Raw genomic sequence first — 13,676 nt, forward strand, 5'->3', positions numbered from 1 at the left:
ATGGACAATAAATAGACCTTTTCGCTTTACGAAGCTAGTGCAAGAGCCGCACTTTGTTTTGGCTGCAGGATGAAGTTCGTTTTTCCCATCCTTCGCCCGTAAACTGTATATACAGAGCCAAAAAGATTTCTATTTGTTTGAATTGCACTCGTCGAAGAAGCTCCTCTCTTTTTCATTCGCATCTCTACCTCACTCTCGTCCTTCGTAGAAGAACACCAAAAACGCACACGTGTGTGAGTGGAACAAAACACTCCCAAAGCAAATGTTGGAAAATTTTAAACGCTAGACCAAAATTAACACTGCGCAGCAGCATCCGGTGCATCATAATATCACCGGATCGTACGCACAAGGCCGCCTCAACAGAACGCATGCTAAAATATCACGCATAAACACACAATTGCACCCATAATTTAAAGGGTAAATAAAAATAATCAATCGAAACGAGTGCACAACAGCACACAGCCGAAAACAACGCACTTTTCCGAACACATTTCGGTACGGTTTTTGGATTCATTTGCGGCAATTGTTTATTTGCCGGCGATTTATTGCGGGCTCGTCGTTCGTAGCGAGGATCATAAACCTTCCCTAACGACGAGCAAATCCTTAATGCAACAACATAACCAGTTAGAGGATGGGAAGTTTATAAAATCCTGCCCAGGGTCATTCTTGCACCGTTCGGGTTTCCCCCTTTTGCTCGCCCTTTTCTTCGCTCCACCAACTGAGTTGATCCTGTGTGGCACACACACACGCAGTAGTTGTTAACCGAAGGCTTTGCAACGCAAAATTAAACATTGCTTTGCTCATTTTGGGTTTCAGATTCCGGCGCAGATCACACAAAGCGAGCCGATTTTATTGTGGCACAGGAGACGCAGCAAACGTTTGAAAGCTTCTTTGAAGCGCGGCATTTACAATCTTTTCTCGGATTGCAACGCTTATTGCACAGCACACACACTGTTCTCCTCTTGCTTTCCGGAGTTTTTATTCCTTTTTATGATATCTCCCTAACATATCCTTCTCGCACATGCTGCTTGTCCTGCAAAACCGTGCCTTCCCTTGCATTGAAGTTGTTTGTTTGGCGTCAGCGCGCGCGCGCACACACAGGATCATGAAACCACCGAAAAAAACCCCTAATTGCAACACACAAAAAGGGGAAACCAAACACAAAGACGGCAAAAATCAACACCCAATAAAATTCCCCCGGCAATGAGGCGCAGCAAATTACATGCGCCGTTGCCATCATCGCCACCACCACCATCACCACCGCCATCAAATTGGAATGCAGCCCTGCCTGCCAGAGGCCAGCAAGCAAGCGGTAGAGTATTGTGCATGGAAATTTAAACAAAACACAAATTCCTCCACAACAGCAAAAGGAATCATTTTACAGCACAGACAGACCCTTCCCCGTACACGGGAGACATGTGAGGGAGAGAGGAGTAGCAAAAGCAAAAGAAATGAATATTCTTTTACTCAATCGCGGTGCGAGCGAAAGAATGTTACATATTTCACATGTGCGCCGGTCAGCAGTTGCTCAAGAAAAGGGGTTTAACCCAGCGGACGGCGATGATGACGACGACGACTATCGTCGTTTCCTTCGGGGCGGAAGTATATCGGATTACGTAGGCGGCGGTGGTGGCTATTCTTCCCCCCTCAGTGTGCAATGAAAACAAGCAAAAAAACTGAGTCTAATTACGCCATCGTGTACGCGGCGGTCCCGCGTCCTCTCTCATACTTCCAGGCCAGCGCAACAAAAAGTGCAAAATTCTCCAACGATTTCGTCGAATCGGATTTGCTTGCAACGTCGTGTGTGAGTGTATGAGCTTACTCCCTCTACATCTACCTCCTTCCTCGCTCTCTCTCTCTCGTTCTATGTTATACTATCTTATCCGTGTATGTACAGGAATGCACTTGGAATACAACACACGAGTCGAGAGAAACGATGATAACACAACTGTGTTGCACTGCGGCGTTGCACTCTTCCCGAAGCGTCAAAGTATTGCAAAACAACACACATCACACAACAAACCCCCGAATCTTGCATGACGCTGAAGGGGCATTTAAAAGATATCCGGTCGTCGCCTGCCGGCAGTGATGGGGGACATGGACAGATGACGTTCGATGGAGAAACTTGTCTACTATCGCGCGCGTACACCAGCTGCCCACTCTAAAGGTGCAAAATAAAGGCCCCACCAACATCTTGCAGCTTTCCTTTGGCGAGCGCGAGAGCCAGGTGGTGTGTTGTGTTATTGTGGTGGTATCCCCTCGTTTTAATTCCTTTGTGCTTAAAAGCGCACGTTTCGCGTTTAAATGTCCTCCTTCCTTATTTCTTTTTTTTGCAATATGCTGCGGGTTTTTTTCCTTCTGTCCATCCTCGCACAAATTGGCGCGTTGTTATTTTGCAGCACAAAACCTCGAAAGCACGCACACACTTCATTGTTCCCGCTGCTGCTGCTGCTGCTGGTCGCGTCTACCAAGCTTTGTTTACAAACAACCGACATCCTTCGGAGCTTCTCCCTCTCTACACATCCTGGCGTACAGCGCAGAAAGACGATGGCTGCATTAAAAAATAGCGCATGGACCCGCCGCAGCACAGCTCTCTCGGCCCGTAAACACGAAGAAACGAGGTTGCACCTTGCGTTGTGGGCTTTCGAATACGCGCGATCAAGGATATTCTCTTCGTCTCCTGCTGCATTTGGGTGAGCGAGCGAGGATCAAAACAACGGATGGAGAGGTGTGGGGTAAGATGCAGCATACGGGAAACATATTTTTGTTTTGTCTGTCCAGTGCAGGCCCCGTCCGTCGTTTATGTTTTACCCTGCGCGCTGCTCTGTTCATCACTCACACGCAAGGCACCTGTCGCCAGCGTCATCAGGCACACAACACACATCCCACCATCCATCCAAAGCCTCTTTCTCTACACTTCTGCAGCATAATTTAAGTGTTTTCCGTTTTGTTTTGGCATCGGAGTTTCATTCCCCCCATCCACTATACCTGCATCCACACGGCAGCAGCAGCAGCACCCACCCATTATCACAACCACCTTGTCTCCCTCCTCTTCTGCTTTCGACCGATCGATGCACCAGCGAACGATCGACAACGTAGAGAGGAGGCGCTTCTCTTTATACATATCCTTTAGAAAAGATGCTCAATCATCGCGTTCACCTGCGCGCCGGTGTGTTGCAACCGAGAGCCAAACGCACCACCTGCCCCTCATTTACGGATATCTTTCTTTTTTGGGTATGTTATACTCGATTAGCCCGCGATTGTAACCCACTGCTGCTCTGCTCCTTTCCTTTTCGTGTTCTGAAACGGAAGGAAATGGTTAGGCAAAAAACACGGCTCATCGCTAAAGGAACGAACGACATAACGAAGAGTGTGTGCGCCTTAGAGTTATTATCTTAAACAGTAGATGAAGGCTCTCCGGATCCTCCTGCTTGTAGCAAACATAAATTGGCTTTAAAGAGAGAGAGAGAGCCACAACACCTTAAAATGAAGCGCTCCAGCATTAACACAGTTCCTTCCCAAAGCAATTTTGGGTTCTTTGGGGTGTTTAAAGTAAAAGGCGGCTTCGTTTTCGGCGGGGGGCTTTTGCATAATTTGGAGCACACTTTGCCTTCGGGGGATGTTGTTCGCAAAATGCATCAGACTTTGAAAAAAAAAATGCAGCCAAGACAAGACACGACTCCATCGCACCGGGGTGATTTTGGCGCCTTTTAATTGGACGGGGAAGGTCTCCCGTCTTCACTTCATTACTGCGCGAAAGCATATCCATTTTATGCTTTTTTCAGTTATCGAATTCTTGTCGGGGAGAGAGTGCTGGAAGTTTACAGCCAAATGTAATTACAATCTTTCAAGCAAAGGACCCCCTATAACTGTGCGGCCATTACGCTTCAAGCAGTAAGTGTTGGTTCAGTTTGAGTTAAAATTGTCATTACCGAAGACACATGAAAAAACTCTACCCAATAAGTGTCAATGACAGAGCAACAGTGAAAAAATAGAGAGTGTGTGGCGGCTGGCTGCTGCTGGGACCGTCTGTGTCGTCATGTACATCCAAGCAGAAAACAGAAGGTAGTCATTACTACCTTTAACCGGAAGAAAAGTAGCACACATCCATCTTCCTCCGTGGACCCCTCTTCTTTTTCTCCGAGCAGCACATAACGGAAGTAACATTACACATACACAACAAAAAATGAGAATGACAAAAGAGCGGTTATCAAACCCGATTGATCAAACGATGATCACCATTCGTAGCAGCACAGATGGCCCTGGGGGATGATGACGACGGGTGTGCACACAGCACATGACGACGACGACGGCGACGGGTGACACGCCATCGCAAAAGCAGGACACAAGAAGGCGATCCTAGAGACCTGGCCCCCTGTGTAAGACGTCGCACGCACTCACAGAGCAAATGTCGCTATATCGTATTCTCCCCCCGGGACCCGGCCCGGCCGCCTTTATTTTTCCACTCCGATAGCTTTTTATTAGAGACGACGCGATGTAACGTCTTCAACACCTGGTGTGTGTGTTTGTCGTTTGGGTTTGCGGCGTCCCTCTGCCAGGAATATAATCAACGATCGCTACAATTTCAATCGCAGGACGACAATCTTCTATAGCGTGGTGACGCGCTATTGCACGCGAAGGGACGAAAACACACGCTTGCTGCTGTTGCTGCTGCAGCACACACTCTAAGAAAATGTGCACAACCCCTCCCTCCGTGGCAAGGTAAAAGCGATCCGAATGGCGATGGTGGTGGTGGTGGTGGTGGCTACGGTCGGTTGGCGGTGGTGATCCTTGCCTCCTCCTTTCCTGCTCCTTTTTCTTTATTGCGCCATTTGTTACTGGGCGAAGGTAACAAAAAAAGGACAAAGGAGACGACGCACCCTCTCTTTACCACTCTCTAAGCATTTGCGTCATTTCCACCTGGACCTTAGGAGGAGTCCTTATCATGCATTAAACAAAATTGTAGAAAACGATCGGTGGTGTCAAGGTGTTTCTTTTCATGAAGAAATGAAACGCTTTTTCCGTCTCCCCTTCACTTAAACACACACACATTTTTCCTCCCGCGATACACGCCGCATTTTGATTACGATTATTATTTATTTCTTCTGCATTTCGAGGATCAAAACGAGGGAATGCAACGGCAATAGCAGGAGGGATGGCTTTTATTTAATTTACCATTGCAACAACATCTGCCGCTGTCCCCGGTGGTCGCGCAATCGCAATTGAAGGAAACGATCGGGTCCTTAGGAATTTCTTTACAGCCCCCGATTGTTGGTGTGCCGGAATTAAAGTCCCTCTAGAAGGCATACATGCCTGAGGATTTCGTAATAATACACCCCACACACACACACACAGCACGACGTTTTGCAATGCGTTTGAAAATGTAAACGAACATAATTTCCTAGCCTCAAGGAAAGGACAGGCGACGAACCCGGGATTAAATCATGAAATGTTTCATTAGGAGGCTTTTCTTCTCCCGGGCTCTCTCACTCTCTCTCTTTATAGTCGATCTCCACCCCATCATCATCCACGAGAGCCAGCTGCAGATTATGATCGTGCAAAATAAATTATCACGATTGTACAATACACCACCCCATCTTCGAGCGAGAAAAAGAAAGGGAAAGATCATGGTGTATTGGATTTTTTATCGATCTGCAGAAAACGATCGATCGCAAACAAAAGCGCGCTGGAGCAGGAAAACAGATAATAATCTTCTCCCGCGTCTTGCGAAACGAATTCAAACGATATAAAGGTAGCGGCGGCAGCAATAATTTCGTTGAAAGAATCGAATTTATCAAAACACCGTCAAACACATGCGGCGATGCTTACACTTCTGTGCAATGCCGCCGCCGTTTCTGGAGACGGGAGTAGTTCTTGAGAAGAAGAAGGGAAGGATATGCCCATTTTCAAAACGGGAAACCGTTTCGAATTGCACGGATTCGATCCGTTTCCTGCCTTTGTTCCAAACAGCAGCAACGGAGCAGAGCTGTGGAAAAGCTAAGCAAAACGAGACGCACCACACTGCATGTACACACAGCAGAGCAAAAGTACACACAGAGTTCTGCAATCGGCTCTTCTTGAATGCTCTGTGGCAGAGCAGCAACGGTTTCCGTGCAAGAAAAGCGGCAGTAAAGAGAGAAAGAGAGAAAGAGGCTGACTGGCTGGGTTGGTTGCAGAAATTTCAAGTTTTCACTTCTTGCTTCTTGCGGATCCTTTTTAAGACCGGGTTTCGGACCCACCTCAGGGCGCGACACACACACATGCACAAACACGACAAAAGATGCCGAAGAAAATGAAAAAAAAAAAGGATTCAGCAAAGGTTAGTTTTCTGGGCTCTCTTTTAGCGTGCTTAAAGGAACGCGCGCCGTGAAGCTAACAACCTTCTCGCACAACCACACACCATCGCCTTCTCCTCCTCCTCGTCTGCCGTGTACAACGTCGAGGGACCCCAGAGGAGGAATACCGTTTTATAGTTTGTGTGTGAAAAATAAAGCAAGATTTTTGCGCATATATAATTTTGCATCGTCCGATAGGAAGAAAGAGAGAGAAAGCGAGCTCTAAACTGTGTGCTCGAGGAAGTAGGCTTGAAGATGTGCGCCACACACGCACCACGGATTCCTTTTTGCCAAGATGTAGTAGTGTACCCTACCACACGTAACACACATCAAACGCTTTTGGGTATTGGAATACCGCGCTCGGGCAGTTCTTGTTATTTTGGGACGACGGTTTGGAGGTCCTAAAACATAATCACTCTATCCTATTATAAAAGACCTAAAAAGAGCGAGCGAGAGAGGGAGCAAACGATGGGCCGTAAATCTATTTTAACCCCTTTTTTCGCACATCGAACGAACGGGGAAAGGGGTAGAGGATGAGGGAGGGGGAGCAATGTACCGGTTAAAACCCAAGGTTGTTTCAACGCCGTGGTCGTCTACCACCAGCAATTCGGAGAGGGCCTTTGCACAGGCACACGAGAGCGCGCCGTGTGTCTGGAGCCCGTCTTCTTTGAAGGTTAACGCGCGTGTGAGTCTTTCTGTCTCTCGTCTCTGTCTGTCTATCTTTACCGGTCACCGCGCAAAAGAGTGGCCCACCTAATGTAATGAGCCGAACGTTAGAAACGAAAACCGACTCTCTAGCCGTTTTACAACCAGTCGTGTGTGTGTGTGCTGCGGAGACCTCGAGACAGCAAGGTCTCAACGACAACGGGCCCGGCACAGAGAGAGACTCGATTGATCCATCCGCCAAAAGCCCACCTAACAGGTAGTAGAGTAGTAGAGCATTAAAGCAAAAGGGTACACTGGCTGTGATCGTAATAAATCTACATCTACACCGAGATGTCTGTCCCCTGATGTTGGCCTCTGCTAGAAGGTTCGATTAGCAGCGGAGCGTCAAAATTATAATATTTGTAAATATTGGCCCCCGGGCCAATTCGACACACACACACACGCGCTTGAGAGCGCACGGAAGGGAAACGCACACGTTGTAGATTTTAAGGGATGATCGATGCGAATATTAGCAGCACACAGAAAAAAGGGTTAAGTGGAATGAATTTGCCTATCGTAAACTAGCCCCTCTGACATATCTTTTAAGCCTGGTGCGTTTTGAGTAGGGAATGACAGCTTTCCAAACCCCATACCCTTGAGAGAAGCCAATCCGCCACGGGACGCATGTATTGATTAGCCTGCGTGCCCTCGACACTCTACACTATTTGAAAATCGCAACACACGCACCCTTATTAGCATATGCGAGAGCAAGAAAATGGGACAGAAAATGTCTGATCAGACTCCTGTGGAAGCGCTTAAGGGCAGTTTTAATTGATTTACGCATGCTTCTAGAGGAGGAGTACTGCAGTACCGCATACCATGTCAGAATTCATGGGAAAACCGTTGCCTTATTTCGTCCTCGTTTACACTTACCCAACACGCGCAACGATCTCCCAGGGCAAGAGCAGAAGATCGAAATCGAGTCGTCGGTGAGAAAGCAGAGCGGAGTGTGTGTTCCTCCTTCCAGGAACTGCGCAGGGACACAGGAGAAGAGAAGGACTTGGGCAGCATATGCAACCAGACATAACAACACGCACAACAGAAGAGATGCCCGATCGGTCAGGTTCAATTCTTCTCCGTTTGTACCGATATTTCTCTTTGCCCACCACCAATATGCGTTGTTCGTCCGAGACGGGCGACTCTTTTCTCGCTTATTATTTCAAGGCTCTTGCTGAGGACCCTGTTTCTCGGCCCGGAGGAAAATGGAATAAAAGGAAAGCAAATGCGAACGATTGCTAAACAAGTGTACCCATCCCACCGACAGCAGCAACCATCACTCGAGCAGAGAAGAAGTGGCTTTGGTTCCAACATACACACACAAACACAGCAAGAATAACGACGCACAAGAAGGATGCGCGATTTACTGTAAACAAAATCTGGAAAATCTTGTGTTTGGACGAGGCAACCAACTGCAGAATGAAGTCGTCCTCGCGTTCCACTGTGGAGGAGGAGAACGATCTTGATTTCCCTTTACACTAATTAATAATAATTGCAAAAAATAGACAATCGATACTCAACCAGTTTAAAAGGCCAATTCATCACCACAGATGCTACCTCCTCGTCCCTCCCTCTCTGGAGGACCAAAAACCCAGAGCCCAGCGCTTGCTTGAGAAATGGGAACAGTGAAGAAAAACCAACCAGCAAAAAGGGCGAAAGGAAACCTATGACGGTCAACAGCATTGCTGCCTGCCCGTCCGAAAAAGGGAATTTTCCTACGCGTATCTGTTTTCTTGACCATGGTCGGACAACAACGCACCAGCATTTTAAAAGCATACACACATATCTCATCGCCAGCCTTTTGGGGCCCTCTGCTGATTGTGGTTTTAATTATTTATGTGCATATATCAACCGAAATTGAAAACCTACCGGTGGAACGGAAACGTGTAAAACTCAGCAGCGGAATCTGCGCCGGCGGCCGCCTGGCTTGTGTGTGCACGTGGAGGACGTGATGTCCCACCCGAATGATGAAATGCCTCATAAGTGCTGCCAGCGGAGACACGACAGACAGCGAACCCCTTCTTTTGGTTACACACACACAAAACAACAAGAACGTCGTGGGGCCTTTTAATGTCCGTTTGAGAAGAGAGGCAAGTGCTCTCTGTGTTTTATGTTATTTCAAGGCGGTCAACAAACGAGAGGGAAGGATAGGAGGACGACGCGTTTTTCCTTACGGCATTTCTTAAAGAGCCACACGGTTGTCTCCCGATCAATCGATTTGATGGGCAGCTGAGCTGGTGGAAAGCGGTGGCGGCGCGCGTGAATGCATTTAGCTAGGAATCGATCGAAATCGATATGGTGGAGGCGCGCATACGAGGCAAGGGAAACCGTTTAAAGGGATGTACATACTGTGTAATTGTAATTGCTCTCAATGAACTACCCCGGGGTGGGGTTATGGTGCCGGAGGAAGGTGAAAATGACCTTCCGCCGCCTGGCAGCATTTTTTTCCCCCGTTCGCGACAGACAAAAGGTGGTGCTGCGCGCACAACTGCATTAAACATCATGCCAAAAGCCCGTGTTGTTTTGTCTCAGGGAGCTCATACAAATGTGGTATTGCGCGAGCGCAGGCGCGCGCGTGTTTAAATGCAAGCTGCACAAAATTAGCCCATTGTGCAACACACCACACCGTCGATCGTCATTCGATCCTTGTTGTTGACGAAAAAAAAACGGGAAAAGAATTCAAAGTGAAAGAAAAAAAGTAAAACGACGACTACGACACGGCATCAAACAGCCGCGGCGAGAAGGTACGACGCACCGTCAAGGAGGAGAAAGGGGCAGACTAGACCCAGACCCAGAAAAAAGGAGGGCAGCAGCAGGCGCAAAACCTCGCGCGACACCGAGACGTGATTTTAAATCGGAAATAATTAAGAAGGATATCTCGTTGCACTCGACAATATCGAGCCTCGGTCTAAGAGTATGTTATAACGCAAAAAAATGCATCCTTCAAGCACGATAGACCCCTTCTTCTCGCGTACCACAACAAGGGCAGTAACAACAGTCTTTGCGTCTTCTAAGCGGAAGAGGAATTGGCCAGGTGTGATTGTTATAAAGATTTAATTTTTTTTCTTGTTTAATTTCTAGACAGGAACACAAACGTAGCACACAAAAAGAAGAAACAAGGCATCAATGTCACACAAGATTAAAAAAATCCATTTCTCCCCGTAATCTATTCGATATTGAAAAACTTCTCAAGAGTGATTTAAACTTCATCCGATCATTTTTTTGGTTTATTATCCTTTATTTTTTATTCCTTCACTAGAAAAGGGATCACCTTTCCTTTACCCGACGACAAACGAGCCAAAAATACGAATCGTAAAGCGAAAGTTTCTACAGTTTTTTTCTTCTATTAAATTCCTTCACAATGCCACATCTCCCTTGATCCCCTCTCCTTACATTCCCTTTGTAAGAGAAGATTCAAAATAAAGGCCACCAAAAATCCTGCCACGGAGTCAACGACGCTAGCGCGTGTGTGTGCTGCTCTGCGCGCTGCTGCTTTCTTTGTGCCCAAAATGTTCGGTAGCAATTGATTTTGATTTGGATTATCATTATCATTGTGCCATTATTTGGAGAAAATGTGTTTTCTATCGTCGTTAGAAGGGGTCTACAGAGAGAGAGAGAGTTCCCCTTCGAACATGCGTTACCTTCTTGAAGGGAGAAAGACTTTTTCTGCAGCAAAAACGATGAAACCGGAGACGGACACTGTTATTTAAGATGGGGAAGGAACTACTCTTGGTGCTGCTTTGGGTGCAAAATTTGATGCCAAAAAAATGTGACAAATCCTTCGTTAAAAAGGATCTTTCTAAGATCTCGCTTTTTTGCGATCACAGCATGTGACTGAACAGTATCAAGAACCCATCGAAGATACGCTCTCTTCGACGTCGCTGGAGAAATGATTGAGTGGTGCGCGTTGTGATTCCCTTCCCCGTCGTGCTTTTAATTAATTTTCTCCTTTCTAATATTGCACGCACCGGTGTTGTGCCTTGGTGTTCGTGCTTTTGCTATTTTTTATTGATTCCATACGTTCATTGCAACCGTATTCCACGAGGGGTTTTCACAGGACGAACAAAAATAGGTCCCTTGATTTATCGTCTACCGGTCAGGATTTATTAATTGACAAAACCTACCTATTTTCTTGGTCACATTCCCTAACGGGGCCCTTATTCTTTCTGCCGGTTCTGGTTCATGGCAAGTACAGGAATGTTGTACACATCTCCCCCCGTGTGCTCATAAAAAGGGTAAGTGGTAAGGAATTTTATAACCCAAAACAAGACTTGCCGCCGTTACACAGAGTGCTGTTGCGTTGCGTTACAGCAGCATCAGAGCAGCAAAAGGAGTACTAGTAATTAATTTATTGATCATGCGGTGTCCCACCAACCCAAAACCCCGTCCCAAACCAACAAAAAAAAGGGTGATAAATTTCTTCCAGTTTAATCGGGGCGACAGTTTCCCAAGGAAACCGTTGCCAAAACGAAAACACGTTGTTGCGGCTTTGTAAAGTTCCGTTTGTTTCCGAGAAGAAAGTGGTTCCTCTTCACGGTCCCTTTTTAGAGGATGACGCGCGTTCGGGGCATCCTCGAGGCGGGAGACACACGGGCCGCGGTGTGTTCCAGGACCGGATACCACAGACAAACAGGAGGAGGAACGAGTTTTCCCTTCCGCAAACAGTGCATATCTCTTCACAGGACATGCACAGGGAACGAACCTTATCTCGCACTGTGCGTTCAAGAGTAGGGTCCCGAATATCTCAAAACCTCGGTGGGAAATTGGACAAAAAGGTACAAACTTGATCTGATACATGACGACGATGGGGACGGAAACAGGTCTAGTGTGTGTGTGTGTGTAGGGAGAGAGGGAGAGGGAGAAGCGATCCATAAGACAGTGTCACACACCTCAGGAAACCTTTAAATGAAACGGCCCGTTTGCCATACAATGTTGCAAGCGCGCAAACGGTCACAGTAACTCACCGCTCAAAATGTAAATGACGACTCCTTCTCGAGGCTATCTTATTCATTAGCTGGCGGGAGAGATCCAGCGAATAATGTGTGACAGGAACCAACCCCCCACAGAGGATCAGCGAGTGTGCTTTACCGGCGATGTCCAGGGAGAGGAGGTTCTTGTTTAATCTTGCAATGATGCCTTGATTCTCTTACCCTGAGAGACATTGTGCCAGTATCATTATCATCAGTGCGTGCACACACACGACCCAACAACAATTGCATGAGTTGCAAAAATGGTTAAATTTAGTCAAACAGACGAATAAAACCGGTTGCAGCCGCAAGGTAAGACGAGATATCTGGAGGATATCTCCTGGGACAGAATGGCTCACACATTCCCATCGAATCCGACAGAGAGACGTTAGCAGCAGCTGGCAGAGCGGTAGATGACAACCTTCTTTCATACACAATTTTGACACTGTCTCGGCTTGAATGTTTGCGTATGTTTTGTGGAATGCATACTAAACACGTCGTCATTCTGGAGGTTGATGGATGTTGATCACTCGGCCCCGGTCGAAGGAATCACAACGCAACCGGTGTCTGCTTATAATGTCAACCCCTTGTTGTGCCTCCTACAAGGAATTATCGCACTCTTCAGCCTAAAGCGGGGCAGATGGCAGATGCAAGACATCCAGGTCTTGTGTAGCTCTATAGGTACTAATCCGATTCTTCCCCTTGTGGGGTCTGATATCGTGCGGCAACAGTGCAAACATTGACACGGGGGAGATTCTCTACCGCCACACATACTGGAGAGATATCTCTTCCACAACAGCTTGATATTTAACTTCCTCGAATCGATAAGATCAGACCGTTTGGTGGAAAGGGGTTCTCTGTTTTAGTTTGCTACACACACCACAACGGAACATCGACCCCGGAAGAGTTGCTCGAGGCTAAAAATAAGGTCTCCTGAACTTCTTCCCGAGCAGGTGATGAAGAACACGGGGCTGTGCTGGTTGGATACGCATTTACCAACGGCCCAACAACAGCCAGCACAACGCAAGACAGACATGCAGCAATATCCTTTTGCGTTGAACTGAGGCGCGCAAGTCCGCGTACCGTTTATCATAAAATGTTGGATCTCCTTCGTTGGGAGGTCTACATCAGAAGTTAAAACAGGACTCCGGGCGCGCCGTTTCGTTCCCATAGGAAGAAGGTATGCCCCCCCCCCCTCTCCCACTTTTGCTGCCAGATTATTAATTGGCCCGAGTGACCAATAACAACAGCACGGGAGAAAAAAGTGGTGCGGGCATTTAAAAACAACTCGCGCAGGGGGTGAAAAACTCGCACTTCCTAACGTGGAAAATGACCCTCGGGGCAAGTTCCTCTTGCACACACAGGTTTTCTTTCTTCTCGACCCCCGTTTATGGTGGTGGCATGTGGTGGAACGGACTTTGAGTGTGCGCGCGCGCGTCTGACTTTCAAAACTGGCAAGGCTATTAAAACGCTAAAACAAAGCCAACAACAATACACACAACACACATACATTTCCAGTTGACAACATGAAGGAAGGTATTTCCCTCTTCAAAAATAGCTCTCCTTCCTCTGCTGGAGCAGCAAACCTGTAGAATATCATGATCTGAGTGTGTTGTTCGACTACACACCAAGTTCGCGCCTGTCGGATTTCGACCATACAAACAATTGGCCG

At 47.2% G+C, this 13,676-nt stretch overlaps 1 protein-coding gene across 3 annotated transcripts in view; it reads right to left on the bottom strand.

The window, feature by feature from the left end:
• Positions 1 to 13,676, bottom strand: part of LOC120901308 (G1/S-specific cyclin-D2) — a 37,253-nt gene that overhangs the window by 2,181 nt on the left and 21,396 nt on the right. The gene's annotated exons all lie outside the window — the stretch shown is intronic.

Source organism: Anopheles arabiensis, chromosome 3 (assembly GCF_016920715.1).
Source record: "Anopheles arabiensis isolate DONGOLA chromosome 3, AaraD3, whole genome shotgun sequence".
Taxonomy (NCBI): domain Eukaryota; kingdom Metazoa; phylum Arthropoda; class Insecta; order Diptera; family Culicidae; genus Anopheles; species Anopheles arabiensis.